The sequence below is a fragment of the Macaca fascicularis genome, chromosome X (genome assembly GCF_037993035.2).
Source record: "Macaca fascicularis isolate 582-1 chromosome X, T2T-MFA8v1.1".
Lineage (NCBI taxonomy): Eukaryota > Metazoa > Chordata > Mammalia > Primates > Cercopithecidae > Macaca > Macaca fascicularis.
The window spans coordinates 12,880,257-12,895,852 of NC_088395.1; positions in this window are offsets into that span (position 1 = coordinate 12,880,257).

A 15,596-nucleotide genomic window follows, 5' to 3' on the forward strand; every position below is an offset into this window, starting at 1 on the left:
GCACAGAGCAAGACTCATGGTTGAGGTTCTGTAGATATTAGCCATTACTATTCCTAATATCTCACAACCACAGTGGAGGTAATACTTTTTCAAGCAGTTTTATGCTTATTGTCTCATTTGACAATGAGAGTATTGTTCAAAACGTAGGAGAAGGTGATTTTAATGAACTGAATATTTACGTCCCTCCCAAATTAACATATTGAAATCCTAACATCCAATGTGATGGTATTAGCAGGTAGGGCCTTTGGGAGGAAATTAGGTCACGAGGGTAGAGTCCTCATGAGTGAGACACATGCCCTTATAAAAGAAACCCCAGGAAGCTGTCTCACCCTCTTTCCTCCTGAAGAAGGATCTCACCAGAATCCAATCATGTTGGCACCCTGATCTTGGACTTACAGCCTCCAGAACGATGAGAAATAACTTTTTGTTGTTGTTGTTTAAGAAGCCCGTTCTATAGTATTTTGTTATGGCAGCCTGAACTAAGACAGTGAATTTATCAGCACATTAAAGAGAAGATGACCAAGGCAAAAAGATGGTGAAAAATTTGCCCAAGGTCACCAGTGAATTAGCATCAGTTCAATCTGGAACTGGATCCCCAAGACCCCAAGTCTCATGCACTTTTTTCCACCAGTGCTTCTCAAAAATTAATGTATACTCAGACAATCTGGGAATCCTGTTAAAACACAGATTCTGATTCAGCAAGTTTGGGGGAGGTGCCGAAATTCTGAATTTCTAACAAGCTCTGAGAAGGCGCCAATGCTGCTCGTTCATGGATCCCACTTGGAACAGCGAGGGTCTATGACTGGTTTCATCAACCTCTGGCACTTATGATGCCTTGAAGCTAATCTTTCATCAGAGTTCAAAGAAAAAAAAAAAGTGTGCCAAAAAAAAAAAATCACAAAACACATAATGAGATAACTCCCAAAGGTATCATAATCTCACTACTGTGAAGGGAGTTTATTACCAAAAGACCCATCGAACTTCAAAGTGTCAGTACAAACAGGCAACCCTCAATTTTGCCAAGACCCACAATCAATGAAAAGTTTCTATTCTGTTGCCTGATTGGAGGTCCTGCTGGGAGACACAAAAGTCCCTTCCCTCCTTCCCTTCATTTAGCACCAGGGAGTTCATTACCAATGGGGGCTCCATGCAAAAGAACATTTCTCTATCTTCTGAAAATTGATTGCTCCCTCTCTCTGTACATTTGTTTTTCATTTACACAGATATTTCAGCTATTTTTGATTTGTGGTGTAACCTAGGTAACCTAAATCAGCTAAAATTATCAACTAATTCCAACCTCCAGACCCCAAATGGCAAACCACACCTGAGCTTTGCACAGATCAAGTAGCAGAAAGAATAGCGAGGTTTTTGTGAGGAGGGCTGCCTTCTTTGATCTGATGTGGCTGGGACAGCATGGGAGCCAGTGCAGATGTGTAAGAGAGGCTCAAGTGCCACTTCGGAAGATTCAGCACGAAGAGTGCATTCTTCCCTCTTCTGGTTTCTCCATAGTGTTCTTTTGAGTGTTCACTTTCAGATTAAGCTGGCCTTTGCATATTAGAGAAGGGGTTGGCAAACTTTGTCTGTAAAGGGCCAGCCAGTAAATATTTTCGGCTTTGAAGGCCACATACACAGTCTCTGTCACAACTACTCAACTCTGCCCTTTGAGCTCAAAAGCAACCACAGACAATATGTAAACCATCGGGCGTGGCTACGTTCCAAATCAACTTTATTCATGGACACTGAAATCCTAATTTCAATTAATTTTCACTTGTCATGAAATATTATTTTTCTTTTGATTTTTTTCACCATTTAAAAATGTGAAAAACACTCTGCTTGCAGGCTGTATAAAACCAGGCGGCAGGCAGGAGGACTTGGCTCACAGGCCATAGTTTGTCTACCTTTATACATATTAGAGTCATACAAGTACAGCCAAATGCAACATTCTCATAAAACATAATGTTAAAAATCAGATGGAGAATAGACCTCCAGATTTCCTGCGTTTATGATGACAGCTTTACAGGAAACCAAAACTGTGTGCTGGGGACTGTTCTGGGTATTCTGTAAATGCTTTTTCGTGTTTGTCTTTGGTATATAATACATTCTCATTTCCTAGGGCTGTTTAGTTTGTGAATGTGAAACCGTCAACTTCCTGTGTCAACTTCAAGTAGCTAAGTTTTCCTATTTGTTTGAATTCCTTTAGTGGACCCTCATCTTATATTTATTTCTTTTGGCTCCAAAGACTGACCATATTCATAGTAAGAGTTTGGCAATGTGAGTAGTCATTTTCTGCAAAGAAATAGATTCTGACCGAATCATTTCACTGAAACCTCCTAAACCATGAACTTTTATTCTAGAACTATTAAATGTTTGTGGCGAAGTTCTTTAGCCCTTTGGCTTGTACATTTTATGGCTACAAAAAGGTAGTTGGATTTTTTTTTTTTTTCATGGAGGAATTTCATGCATAGCCCAGGAACTGTTTTAAGTGTAGAATTTATCTTTGCAACATGCATCTTCAACACGCATGTATGCTTTCTGAGTATGTGCAATTATGCTACTTTTCTGTTAGATGTTCTAAGCTTTTGTATCTTTCTGGTCACATCATATACAGATTCCTTTCAACCATTACCTTACACATGCCCTTTAACTTCAATAGCTTTAGCTGTAGGAATGTCTGCAAAGTCACAAAATTAATTTTCTCCAAACACCACATTCATTTATCCCTCCCCTTAGTGACACGAACTTAAGGCACATGAGCTTTCAGACTTGAGATTCTTTTTTTATGACTTCTGTAAACCATCACCTAATTGTTGATCTGACAGATTGCATACTCAGAGTAAGTTTATTAACCAAAGCATCTTTTTTGATACCATAAAATTAATTTATTTCTGCCCCCAAGAGTGTGTTTCGGGAGTGGGTTAGTAAGAAACATCTGAATCATAATCATTTTTGGAACATCCCTTGTACTCCATAAAAATAACATTGTTTCAGAACCACTCCCAATTCTCTGCTCCTTCAGGAGAGAGGATAGTGGAATTGACTAGCACTCAGCTGCTGAATGCGAAGGACGCCCACAGACCTGGAAAAGACTTGGTCAGGCCTCTGCCAATGGAAGAAGGGAACATTGGTCGTCTCCTCTTCAGATAATGTGCTTGGGTTTTGCTGTACCTTTGAAAAGACATTGAGACACAAAGGCTTTGTCAGAAGAGGAGGAGGATGTAGGAGGGTGAAGGCTGCAGCCTTGGCCCAGCTGAAGTGCCCCACACAAATTTTCAGATCTCCGACATCTGTGTTTCCTCTGGCCTGACCTTTTCCTAGTCCTTCCCTGGCTAAGGGGTAGCACTCCCAAGAATGCAAGCCTATGTCACAACACCCTGAATGATCAAGGACGTCCCTGGGTGGCCTAACAATAAAAGGACAGCATTCTGGAGGAAAGAACAAAAAATGGACAAGAAGAATGCCAAATAAGCAAATCTGCAATGTCATAAGGGTCAAGCTAGTTAATGTCTGTTTTATTGAAAATTCACAGAACAGAAAAAAATGTAGTTTTAAAACTATAACAACAACAATAAAAGCATATCCACTGGCACATCTTCCTTGTTTTCAGTGATTAATGCTTTGAAGAAAGTTGATTGGAAGAGAAACACAGTCATCTTAAAATACAGACAAGTGCTTTTTTGCTTATAAGCAACTGTAGCTCAGAACTCCTGTCACTTCAGGTTTGTCCTTCAAATTTCCACCCATGGTGGACATATCAAGAAGGAACATCCCCATTATTCTCAATTAGCTACCCTCCTGGAGGAGGTAGGTACACACGTGATGTCATTTCTGTTTGACTCAAGATTAATTATTATTGTTATTATTATTATTATTATTATTTTGACACAGAGTCTCGCTCTGTTGCCTAGGCTGGAGTGCAGTGGCACAATCTTGGCTTTACTGCAACTTCTGCCTCCTGAGTTCAAGTGATTCTCCTGCCGTAGCCTCCTAAGTAGCTGAGATTACAGACATGCCACCATGACTTTTTAGTAGAGACGGGGTTTGCCATGTTGGCCAGGCTAGTCTCGAACTCCTGGCCTCCTGCTATCTTTCTGTGTCGGCCTTCCAAAGTGCTGGGATTACAGGCGTGAGCCACTGCACCTGGCCAGCTCAAGATTAATTACATGGTATCAGTTGCACCAGATGTACCCTTCTGATCTTTGAATGATGCTTGCGTTAGACTAATGTTAGGTGCACTGCTATTCCCTGAGCACACCTTCTGATGAAATGCACCCAAACACAAAGTTCCCAGAGCTGTCCCATTGCAGCTTGAGGAACTTTTCATTGCTATGACCAGAGGAGCAGCAAGATTTCTTCTCTAAAGACCGTGCCCAGGAATCATGCGCTTTCCCATTTGCTTTTTTTGTAGTAACAACCCCTTATTCACACAATGTGTCAACTGAAGCAGAAATCAGTGGACAAGTCTGGTCATCTGTCGAAAGTGCACAAAGCCCTTTATTCTAGTGCAGGATTCTCGGCACTATTGACATCTTGGGCTGGAGCATTTTTTGCTGGGGCCGGGGGACTGTCCTGTGTGCTGTAGGATGTTTAGTAGCATCCCTGGCCTTCACCCACTAGATACCAGAAGCACTTTCCGCCCCTGCCCCTGCCCCTGCCATTTATGACAACTGAAATTGTCATGGAACTTTGCCCAATGTCCCCTGGGGGCAAAATTGCTCCTGATTGACCACCACTGCTCTGGTATGAGAGAATTGTGGGGGTACACAGGGCAGCCAATCTTATTTCTTGCAGTTTGGCTCAGTTTGAATCACCAGTCATTCTTTTCCAGACCTTTGAAGTATAGGACAGGCAGTCATGCAAGTTAAACTGCCATCCCCATGAAAAAAGTGACCCTCCCTTATATCTAGCTCCTAGCCTGGTGATTAGTTGAATTACATTGTTTTTTGTTTTTTGTTTGTTTGTTTGTTTTTTCCTGTGCATTTTCTCTTTCCACTGTGCACTTAAAGTCTAGAAACTGTTGACTCACTTTTCTTGGTAACCGGGACACCTTCGCTTCAGATTCCCAGTCCTGGCTCAGTTTCAGATGCCAATTTCCATTTCATACACAAATATCTTAACTCAAGGGTGCCTCCAGAATCTTGCTCACAGTATACGCTTGAAGGAACTTTTCTGTCCTGGGGAAGGTTTATCTCTGTACATTTTCTTCCTCATAGTGTTTCTTCAACTTTCTCTGTGAGCCTAGCTTTTCACAGTCCTTGTTGGCCATCAGTGATCTCCAAGTCTCTGTTGCCGGTCACCACATTCTCACTACTCAGGAAGCCCCCTTCTGGGACCTCAGTCCTGGGCATTGTCTCTTCACAGACAATCACTCATCCACAGTAGAGAGAAGAGGGTAAATCTTGGAATTATTGGCTGACTCTTTGTGGGCATCTAAACCTCCCTCAGCAGAATGTCCGCAGCTTTCACTGCATATCCAGAGGGATTTAATATACACACAAATCTCCAGGCCCTAGCCCATCAGAGGTTAACTGCACTTCGAGATCCTTGGAATAGTGGCTCATACTGTATTAATGATCTTTATGGGAAGGCATTAATTTCATTATTTCAAAAATGCACATTGAGCACTACTGTGTACTAGGTACTGCGCTAAGTATTAGGGATTCAGTATTAGCAGGAGAAGCAGTCCCTACTCTCGTGGAGGTTATAATATTGGAATGAGCTGGCTCAAGGAGACGAGGGTCTGGCACACAACCCTGAATGTGGTCCGTGTCTCCGGTCATTTTAGAAAATTTAAAAAACAACAGCAACAACAACAAAAACTTGTGCAAGTTTCACAATGGAAGGATCCTTCCATGCATCCATATAGATCCAAAGCATTGCTAAGTTAAAGCAAATATCATGAGAAACATGGAGTCAAAGAAAGCAAACAGACAGAAAGGCACATGAACCTTTTGTATCAGGGAAAACTCATAAAGGACTTTTGGTCTAGGTTTTTGAAAGAGGAGTGTTAAGCTCAAATACTTCTTCAGAAAACTTAAAGAAAACCTGAAGAATTCATCGAAGTACAAATTGAACTAGAGAAACCTTCAATGATGATGTGAGGTGTTTTATCTTGGTTTTACCCCTTCATCTTACAGTGCTAGAAAAGAAAAGCTGCTAGATTTGGGGGAGTGGACAGGTCTCCTCAAACAACCTTGTTCCTTGATCATTTTGATCTCTTAGCCTTTGGTGACTTTATTCTGCATGGAGAATGGCTGTGGGAAAGGACATAGACCATTATTTCTCTTGATTGAGTCAAGTAAACATGCTATTGCAAAATATCAGAAGTTATGAGTCAGAAGTTATGCCAGAGACTATTATATAATAGGTTCCCCTATTTTAAGAAAAAAATATGGTCAAATCCCATTTTAAAAACTAGATTTTGATTTTTTGGCATACTATGCCTTGGGGGATCTGTAGCAAGACACAAAGCCATCATGCCCCACTCATGAACTGTTAAAGAAACTACTGTCCAGGAAAAGAAAATTGAGAGCACGATGATTGTATTTTAGATCAGAGAGACAAGCAATAGAACTAACATGGTTATTTCAGTAAAAACACCTAAGAAATAAGGTGTTTTTATTTCTTACATCACTAGACAAGAGAAGGAAGCTTTTTGACAGGGATATATGGAAATAACACCTTAAAAGACAGATGAGAGAGTTTCGGTTTTGGTGAGAATTATTTGACATACTTCAGAGTAGTCTCATTTTTTTCAAATATTTCCAAAATGTATGCATGCTAATATATTGTAAATATTTTTGAGTCTCCTTATTGGGATAAGAGACATGTTCAGGCACTGAGAAAGCTTAACCTGAGCCCTCTTACCCATCATCAAAGACTCAAAGAGAAGGGAATGGGCACTGGATGACTGAAGAATTGGGATTCTAATGGATAAGAGTCTAACATGATCACCAAAGGTTTGGTTTCTGAACTCCTAATAGAAAAAGCAATTATGGGCCAGGCGCGGTGGCTCAAGCCTGTAATCCCAGCACTTTGGGAGGCCGAGACGGGTGGATCACGAGGTCAGGAGATCAAGACCATCCTGGATAACACGGTGAAACCCCGTCTCTACTAAGAAATACAAAAAACTAGCCGGGCGAGGTGGCGGGCGCCTGTAGTCCCAGCTACTCGGGAGGCTGAGGCCGGAGATTGGCGTGAACCCGGGAGGCGGAGCTTGCAGTGAGCTGAGATCTGGCCACTGCACTCCAGCCCGGGCTACAGAGCGAGACTCCGTCTCAAAAAAAAAAAAAAAAAAAGAAAAAGCAATTATGATCAGAATTGAGTGAGGGTTCTCTGGGAGGAGTAATGTCAGACCAACCTAATATCTTTAAAAATATAAAGTTATTACATTGGTGGGACAGTGATAGGATAAACTCAGGGAGAAGACAATGAACCCATTGCTTTACAACAGACACGATTCAAAGATTCTCCAACACATTTATGATTTCCTACTGGTTGGTATCTAGGAATATGACAAAATACATAAAATATTATTTTTAGTGAGAGAGATGAAAGGCCCTATATTAAACACCACCAATGTTATTTTAAAAAGTCTTGTGATTATATATATGGTTCTTGCTATTTTTCTTGGAATGACAGGCAAATTGTTTGAGGGCCCATGAAGCGACAGATAGTAAATAGATTGCAGACAGAAATAAAAATATTATCATGTTAACTTACTATTTATAGGCATTTGGAAATTGCACGAAGCATGCATAACAGAAATTTGACATGGATTATCCCCAGAGCTCTTTCCTGTGACCCATCTGGTGGAAATCATCCCAGATATCCTAGAGGTTAGGTGTTTTTGCTGGGAGGAATAACACTACTGGAGTTAAACAAACCAACTATTTGGACACTCCCAGTCTCCCCACATGCAATTGCCTCAGCAGTGGAAACATGTGGCCAAAGATCAGAGGAACTCATGTGAAGATGCCTCTAAGTGGTTACTATTCTTGGAACAAATTTACCAACAAAACACATGGATCTTCAATTATCTCTGTTTAAATTTAAGGAGAAGTGCCAACACTGAAGGGTAACCTCAAATAGGAGCCCTCTTTTACACACACATGTGCACATGTACACACACACGATACACACATGATAAATAGCAGGACATAATTTGTTTATTTCTCTAACACTTCTCACTCACCAAACTGTCAGATCCATTACCAAGATGGTTGAAATAAATAAACACAATTGTAATCCTTTGTCACTAGATCACAGAGAAACCATTTCTAGAACCTGAAACCAGACGAGTCCCTGTTAGTGGACAGGGGCATCAAATGGGAGAAATAAAGACTGTTTAAGGCTTGTATTCATTTGAGATGGCACTGGCTTCTGGATCCTTACAATGTGTCTCCCCTCTCCTGAAGGAGAAAATGACTGCTGTGGAGATTAGGATAAAATGCACTTGATTCAGCTTGTTTTTCCTTTGCACCAGAAATTCCATCAAATGCACATGGCCTTGAAAATAGATGCTGGGCTTGGAAAGAAAAAGTAAGTACCTGCAGAGAGACAGAATTCAGAAGCAAGAAGGATCTTCTCTGGGTAGCCACCACTACCAGATTCCATTTTATTTCTAAAATTATGATTTCTGTGTTCATCCATTTGTTCGCATTGGGCTTTCTCATTTTGCATTGTTTTGTTTATTTTGATTTTGTTCTGTAGTCCAATACCAACACACTGAGGAATAGCTTGTAGGCAGTGTTTATGAACAGCTGAAGGCAAGGATCAAGTTAAATAGCACATATACTCCCAGTGAGATTTTCCTCTTTGCACTTTTTATAATCTTCACATTGCTAAATTCCTTAAACTACAATTGATTCTCTCTACAAGAATTGCCAAGACACTGTCAAAGTCAACTTCAAAAAGCTAGAAACATGACTTTTAAACAAATATATGGTGAGCATGTATCAAAGACATATTTAATTCATTAATGAGGAAACCAGCATGTAGGAGAAGCATAAACACACACACACACACTCAGTGGGAAAAAAGTTAAAATGTGATTGCAAAGATAGATACAAAACTTTTGTGTCCTACACGGCAATAAAACTGTAACCTTTGGGTTTTGGGGGGTTTTTATTTTGTTTTGTTTTGTTTTGTTTTGTTTTTTACCAAATAGAAAGGAGCTGCAACTCTACTTTGCAAAAGTCATTTGTAACTTATCAAACTACCAGTTACAATCTACCTTCATAGAGTAGATGCTTCAGATCCTAGTCAGTGATAAATAGGTAAGTCAAACCAAGATACATTTCCCTAGAGAATGAAATATTCTTGGATGGTTTTGGTAGACAGTGCTTCACTATGAGTTGGCAAGGACGTGCAGTCATCCTTCTGCTTATTTCCAAGTATTGTATGACTTTTCTTCACAGAGCCACACAAAGGCATTCTGTCTACAGTTTAGTGGATGGCGTTTTATGGGTCTTGGTCACTGAAATACCCTTGTAACTTCCCTCAAAGTCCTACATCATAAAAAGCTTCAGCAACCAAAGGAAAATGCTAATGTTTCAAAATGGAACTCTTGAAGGATTTGTCTTTCTAAAAACAAGCTTTTGTCATGCACCCAAGGCAAAGGTGGCCCCCCCCTCCACCCAGCACCTCACTTGACTCTAGGGCTGCAATCTGCCGTGGACTGTTGGTCAATGCTCCATTGTGTGCTGAGGTTCTGAGGGGTGTGACCGCCCACAGCTGGCCACAGCTCCTCCATCTACATTTGCTAGCCCACGCTTGCAGCCAGAAAGCCTTTTAGAATGTTGCAACAAACAAAACCAAAAGCCCACAGGCCATCTCAGGCAGAGGAAACCACAGACAGACATACTGTCTTCCACAGGCTCCCAACTCTAGTTGACCCTGTTTGTGTCTAGTATTTTAAGTCTATGACCTTAGCAAAGGTTCAACATGCAGTGCCAACTGAGCAGGCAGAACCAGAAATACAGTTCTTGCCGCAGGATTTGGAGGCACAAGAATTCGATTTGAGTTCTGTGTCCACCATGTACACATTATGTAGCTGTACCTGCCCTGAGTCTTGGTTTTTTCATCTGTACAGTGGGAATGATAAGACTTAACTTACTACTCTATAGAATTGGTTTAAGATCAAACAAAAATATGTGTTCAAAGGGCTTGCTATAGTAAACATAGTTATCCTTATTGTTAAAAGCTACCCCATTCTGGATGCCAACTGTAAAGGGTGCTTTTTATACATTAACTGGGATCACATAAAGAGCCCCACAGCTGTTGGTTATTAGGAGCATGTATGACAAATACTGTCACTTGCATACAATATCTCTTGATCCCTTTCTTCCATGCTAACATAACCTCAATTCTCTTTGCAGTAGCAGTATGCCCAGCTCTGTTCCCTAGACCTTTTTGTAGCTAGGAGAAGCCATGTGACCTGATTCTGGGCAATGAGACCTAAACAGAAATCTTCCACGAAGCCTTTGCCTCTGTGATAATAATGGCAGCAGCCACTCCAGATGGCCTGCTGCTACCATCACATTGCCTGCAGCAGGGAGGTGCAGGTGAGGCTGCAGCTCTGTGGAGCCAGTGGGACCCCACCCCTTTTGAGTTGGGGCAGGAGCTCCTTGGGTGCTGCAGCAGCCACCCAAACCTTGGCTGCAGACCCAGGCCTCCCACTTCAAGGAGCAGGTGGGAGCCCTGCCCTCCTAGGCACAGCTGCATCTGCCCAAACCGCAGCTGCAGACCCAGGCATCCCTGCACTCTTGGGGGCCTGGGAAGGCCCCCGCCCTGCTCTCACAGGCTTGGAAGTGCCCGGTCCCACTGCCTGGTTTCTCCCTGCTGTTGGCACCTGCTCCAATTTTGGATCAAAGTTGGGCCGAGCCCAGGCACCATGAGCAACAGTGGGAGGCAGACAGGTTCCTGGGCAGAAGGGGGTGGGTCCCCAATGAAGCCCCACCTTCAGGCTGGGGAAGACCTGAAGCCTGGGGATCCAGCTTCCAGTCCTGTGGACCAGAGTAGGGGGGTTGTGGTGCTCTTTCCTGGGCCCGCCCATGGCTGCACATGAAGCAATCAGCACACACTTTCCCCTCTGAGGCCCATAAAAGCCCCAGGCGCAGACAGGGCAGAGCAGACGAGGGGACTACCATCTGCAGAGAGGACCTATCCTCTCACCCTCTCTGCTAATAGCAGGAGACATCAGGATGACCAGCTGCATAGAGGAGCTACCCACTCTAGGGCCTCCTCTCTGGTAAGAGCTTCAGAGACGTCCAGAGATGATGGGATGAACTGCCTGCAGAAAGGAGCTTCCCACTCCAGGGTCTCCCCTCTGCTAAGAGCTGAACACTCAATGGGACACTTTGGCTGTGAAAGGAGCTGCTCCTGCAGGTCTTCTGTGAGCTGTTCTATTGCTTAATAAAGTTCCTCTTCATCTTGTTCACCCTCCACTTATCTGCGTACCTCATTCTTCTTGGTTGCAGGATAAGGACTCAGGACCTACCAAATGGCAGAACTAAAAGAGCTATAACATAAACAGGGCTGAAATGTGCCCCATGCTCACCACGCTGTGGGTGAAGAGAAGGAGAGAAGAGATGCAGCCACTCAGGGAGCCCAGACCCGGGAGCTCCCCGAGCCTGGGCTGTGACTTCCTCTTGGAGGTCCTGTGGTTTCTGGTGTCGCTGAGCTTCTGAATGCCACCACATTCCCTGGTGCCTGCTGGGGAAGCTGCTTGCCATGCACCTGATCAAGCCACAGCCTCGCAGACAGCCAGTGTCTGTTTCAGCACCGGAAGCTGCCTGCCCCACTGCAGCACCCAGCGTGCCTGACTGTGTGCAGTGGCCAGACCCCAGGCTTGCTCATTCACACACCCCCGCCACTCCCTGCCTGGCTCACCCTTGGCAGGTGTGGAATCCAGGCTGGTAGTGTGAGCCAAGCACAGCCTGCCACGCCAAGTGAGCAGAACGAGCTGAGCAGGCCTGAGCAAAAGTCAGGCAAAGGCACCACCAGCCACAGAGGTTTCTGGCCAGAAAAGCGACACCCCTAAGATCCCATGACAATAAAAGGAGACTGAGCCAGCTGGTGTGGCCTTTCCCTTTTCTCTTCCTATTTTCCTCCTGCTTGAATACAGAAGGGATGCTTGTTACCATGAAAATGAGGGAAAGACTAAGAGAACTGCACAGACATGGACCCAGCCAGAATGGGGCACAGCTTTGATCTGAACATTGACAACTGCCTATCTTCAAAATTCTTGTTACATAAGAAAAAAAAAACCTGTAGGTTTAAGTCATTCAAGTTGGGTTTTCAATTATTTGCAGCTGAACACAACACTAAGCATACAATGTGCATGAAGCAATAAAAGAGCTGTGTCTATGGAAGTTTGATTAGTCAACTAATGCCACCTTCTCTGTGAAATCCCAGAGACTTTGAGTTCTGGTCTCTGGCTTTTCTTTTTTTAAATGTTTTTTGTTTTTGAGACAGGGTCTCACTCTGTCACCCAGGTTGGAGTGCAGTGGTGTGTATGATCACGGCTCATTGCAGCCTCGAATGAGCAGGTGATCCTGCACCCTAGGAGCAGGTAATCCTCCCACCTCAGTTTCCCAAGCAGCTGGAACTAGAGGCATGCACCACCACGCCCAGCTAATTTTTTATTGTTTGTAGAGACAGGGTTTCACTACGTTGTCCAGGCTGGTCTCAAACTCCTGGGCTCAGGGGGTCCTCCTGCCTTAGCCTCCCAAAACGCTGGGATTACAGGCGTGAGCCACCATGCCTGGCTGGTCTCTGGCTTTTCTTATGGAACCACAACAGCCTCTATAACCTTCTCCCCACCAAAGACTTTAAAAGTTATCTTCTAATGGCCAATTCTTCAAAATTAAGCATGTATTTAGTTCCCAAAACTAAGATTGGCTCTTGACATGAAGCAACTGTTTCTAAGCACATTATCCATTATTTCTATAAATCATATAAATACTGTGGAATTTAAAATATTCTGCCATTCAAACTTAATTGATTTATTACATCAAACATTCATTGGATATTTGCTAAGTGACAGGCTTTTTGGAAAGATAGGAATAAAACAAATGGCATTCACAGTCCAAGGAAAAAGATAAACTTAAAAATAAATAATGTCAAAAAGACTGAAAGGAAAACCACCGAAATATTCTTTGTGGTTATCTTGAATAAGAAGGACCCATGGGTGATTTTAATTTTCTTTTTCTGTAATTATCTTTCTTTTTCTGTTATCACTTTACTGTGAGAATTAAATTTATTAACACATATATTGTGTTATGGTTAGTGCTTAGTACAAATTAGCTATTAATAACATATTTATATGCTCAATTTTATTAACACATGCTTTTATTAACACATTAATACAGAAATATCCTTTCATTACTCAGGAGTTTTTCAATCAATGAATGAATATATATTTAAATTAATTTTTTTTTAATTTGGTATATATACACAATGGAGTACTCTTCAGCCTTAAAAAGAGGGGAATGTTGCCATCTGAAATAATATGGGTGAATTTGGAGGACATTATGCTAAGTGAAATAAACCAGGTACAGAAAGACAAATGTTGCATGAACTCACTTTTATATATGGAATCTAATAAACTGGAACTCAAAAAAGTAGAAAGTGAAATGATGATTCCCTGAGACTCGGGATGGTGGAGACGAATAGGGAGTTGTTGATCAAAGAGTACAAAGTTTCAGATAGACAGGATAAGTAGGTTTTGAGATTTATTGCACAGTAGGGTGACTATAGTAAACAATCACGTGTATTTCAAAATAACTAAGAGTATATTTCAAACGTTTTACCCGAAAAAAATGATAGATAAGTGAGGTAATTGGTATGTTAGTTAACTTGACTTAATCATTCCATGTTATAAACATATATCAAAACATCACATTGTACCAGGTATGGGGTTTCTTCATGGGGTGATGAAAATATTCTGGAATTAGAAACTGGTAATGATTGAACAACTTTGTGAACCTACTAAAAACTGCTGAATTATATATTTTAACACCATGAATTTTATGATATGTGAATTATATCTCAATTTAAAAATGGATTCTTAGACTGGTTATCTTTTAAATTATATATTATAGGACTAGAGCCCTATAGCAAAGTCAACTCTGTATTTTACAAAATTGTAAGGGTTCCTTTTTCACCATAGTTCTCACTTAGATGTTAATAGTCCCTTAAATGGAAATGACATCGTATTTATATCCACCATGGTTTTTACTGACCTCTGTCTCATGAGTTGTGTTCCCTTCCTTTCACAGTGACATTTGGTGAGCATTTTTACAACTTTCTTCTGGAAGTTCAATAAAGGCCAGGAAATATAAAGCCTAAGATACCTGGTGAAAAATGGTCTCCTAAAATATAGTAATTATTTTGTATTTTTGATTTTGAAGTTGTATAAGTTTTATGGTTTGGGTTTTTTTTTTTGAAAGGGCTAATCCAGCTTCTTTCTTTTTATAGTTATAGGCCCAGAGATTGTAGTGAGGGCAGTAAAACACTCCCACTGCCGGCTGCTGCTGCTGCGAGGCACCTCCCAGGCACAGAGGCAGGTAGAGTAAACAGATTGCCTTATCAAAAGATAAAGCCAGAGGTTTGGCCCAGAGGGAAGCTGAGAAGGGCAGTGCCCGGAAGGTGAGGGTTTGCCCATGATAAACCATATCCTGGGGCCTCTCCCACTCCCCACAAGGGAGGGCCAATTTCATCATGACCACAGCTCCAAAGAATCTTCTTCTATTAGCAAGGCATCTCCAGGGTGAGAGCCGATACTGGAGGCCTGTGCTCCCCTCTGCTGTGTGGTTTTTAGACAACATGTCTTGAGGATCTCAAACATTCAAATACTGGTTTGTCATGTCAAGAAGTTTGCCCCAAGTGCCTTCATTGATGGACAGAGAAGGCATTTACTTCCGGGTTCTTGGGCGGGTAGGGGAGGGAGAGGTTACTTTTCTCCTTGAGCCGTGCGTGGAAAGTTCAATAAGGAATCAGACTCACTTTGCATGAGGGAGTTTGGGGACTCTCTGTCAGGAATTTTTAATTGTCCCAAGCCCTCTGTAAAGCAGGGATGGCCCTTCACCCAGGGTGGGACAGGGCCACACCTACAGTCCAGGAATGGCACATTGTGAGGGACATTTGACTCACTTCATGTAGCAACCTTGTTCTTGAAAAGTTCTGTTTAAATCAAATTGTTCTGGAAGGACTAGCTGCTTAGAAGAATCCAGAACTGTATTCCTTCATAATTGGAAAAACCATGGAGACCCCTATAAATCAGCAATTTGGAAAATTAGAATTATTTTCAGATGTGCTATCACTGAAGTCTGTCTGTCTGTATGGGGAGAACGATGAGGGGGATTGAATATCTTTTTTCCTCAATAAACTTGAAGTTGTGTGAGGTCAAAACACTGAGTCTTCCATCATTTCACCTCCAGTCCCCAGCCTAGTGCCTGGGGTATAGTAGAGGTTCCCAGATATGTGCTAAATGAACGAATACATAAAGATTACATTATTTTCCTTAATAGTCAAAATAACCTTTGAGGTATGTGTCATTATCTGTTTACAGGCGAGGAAGCTTTGGCTGTTGTGAA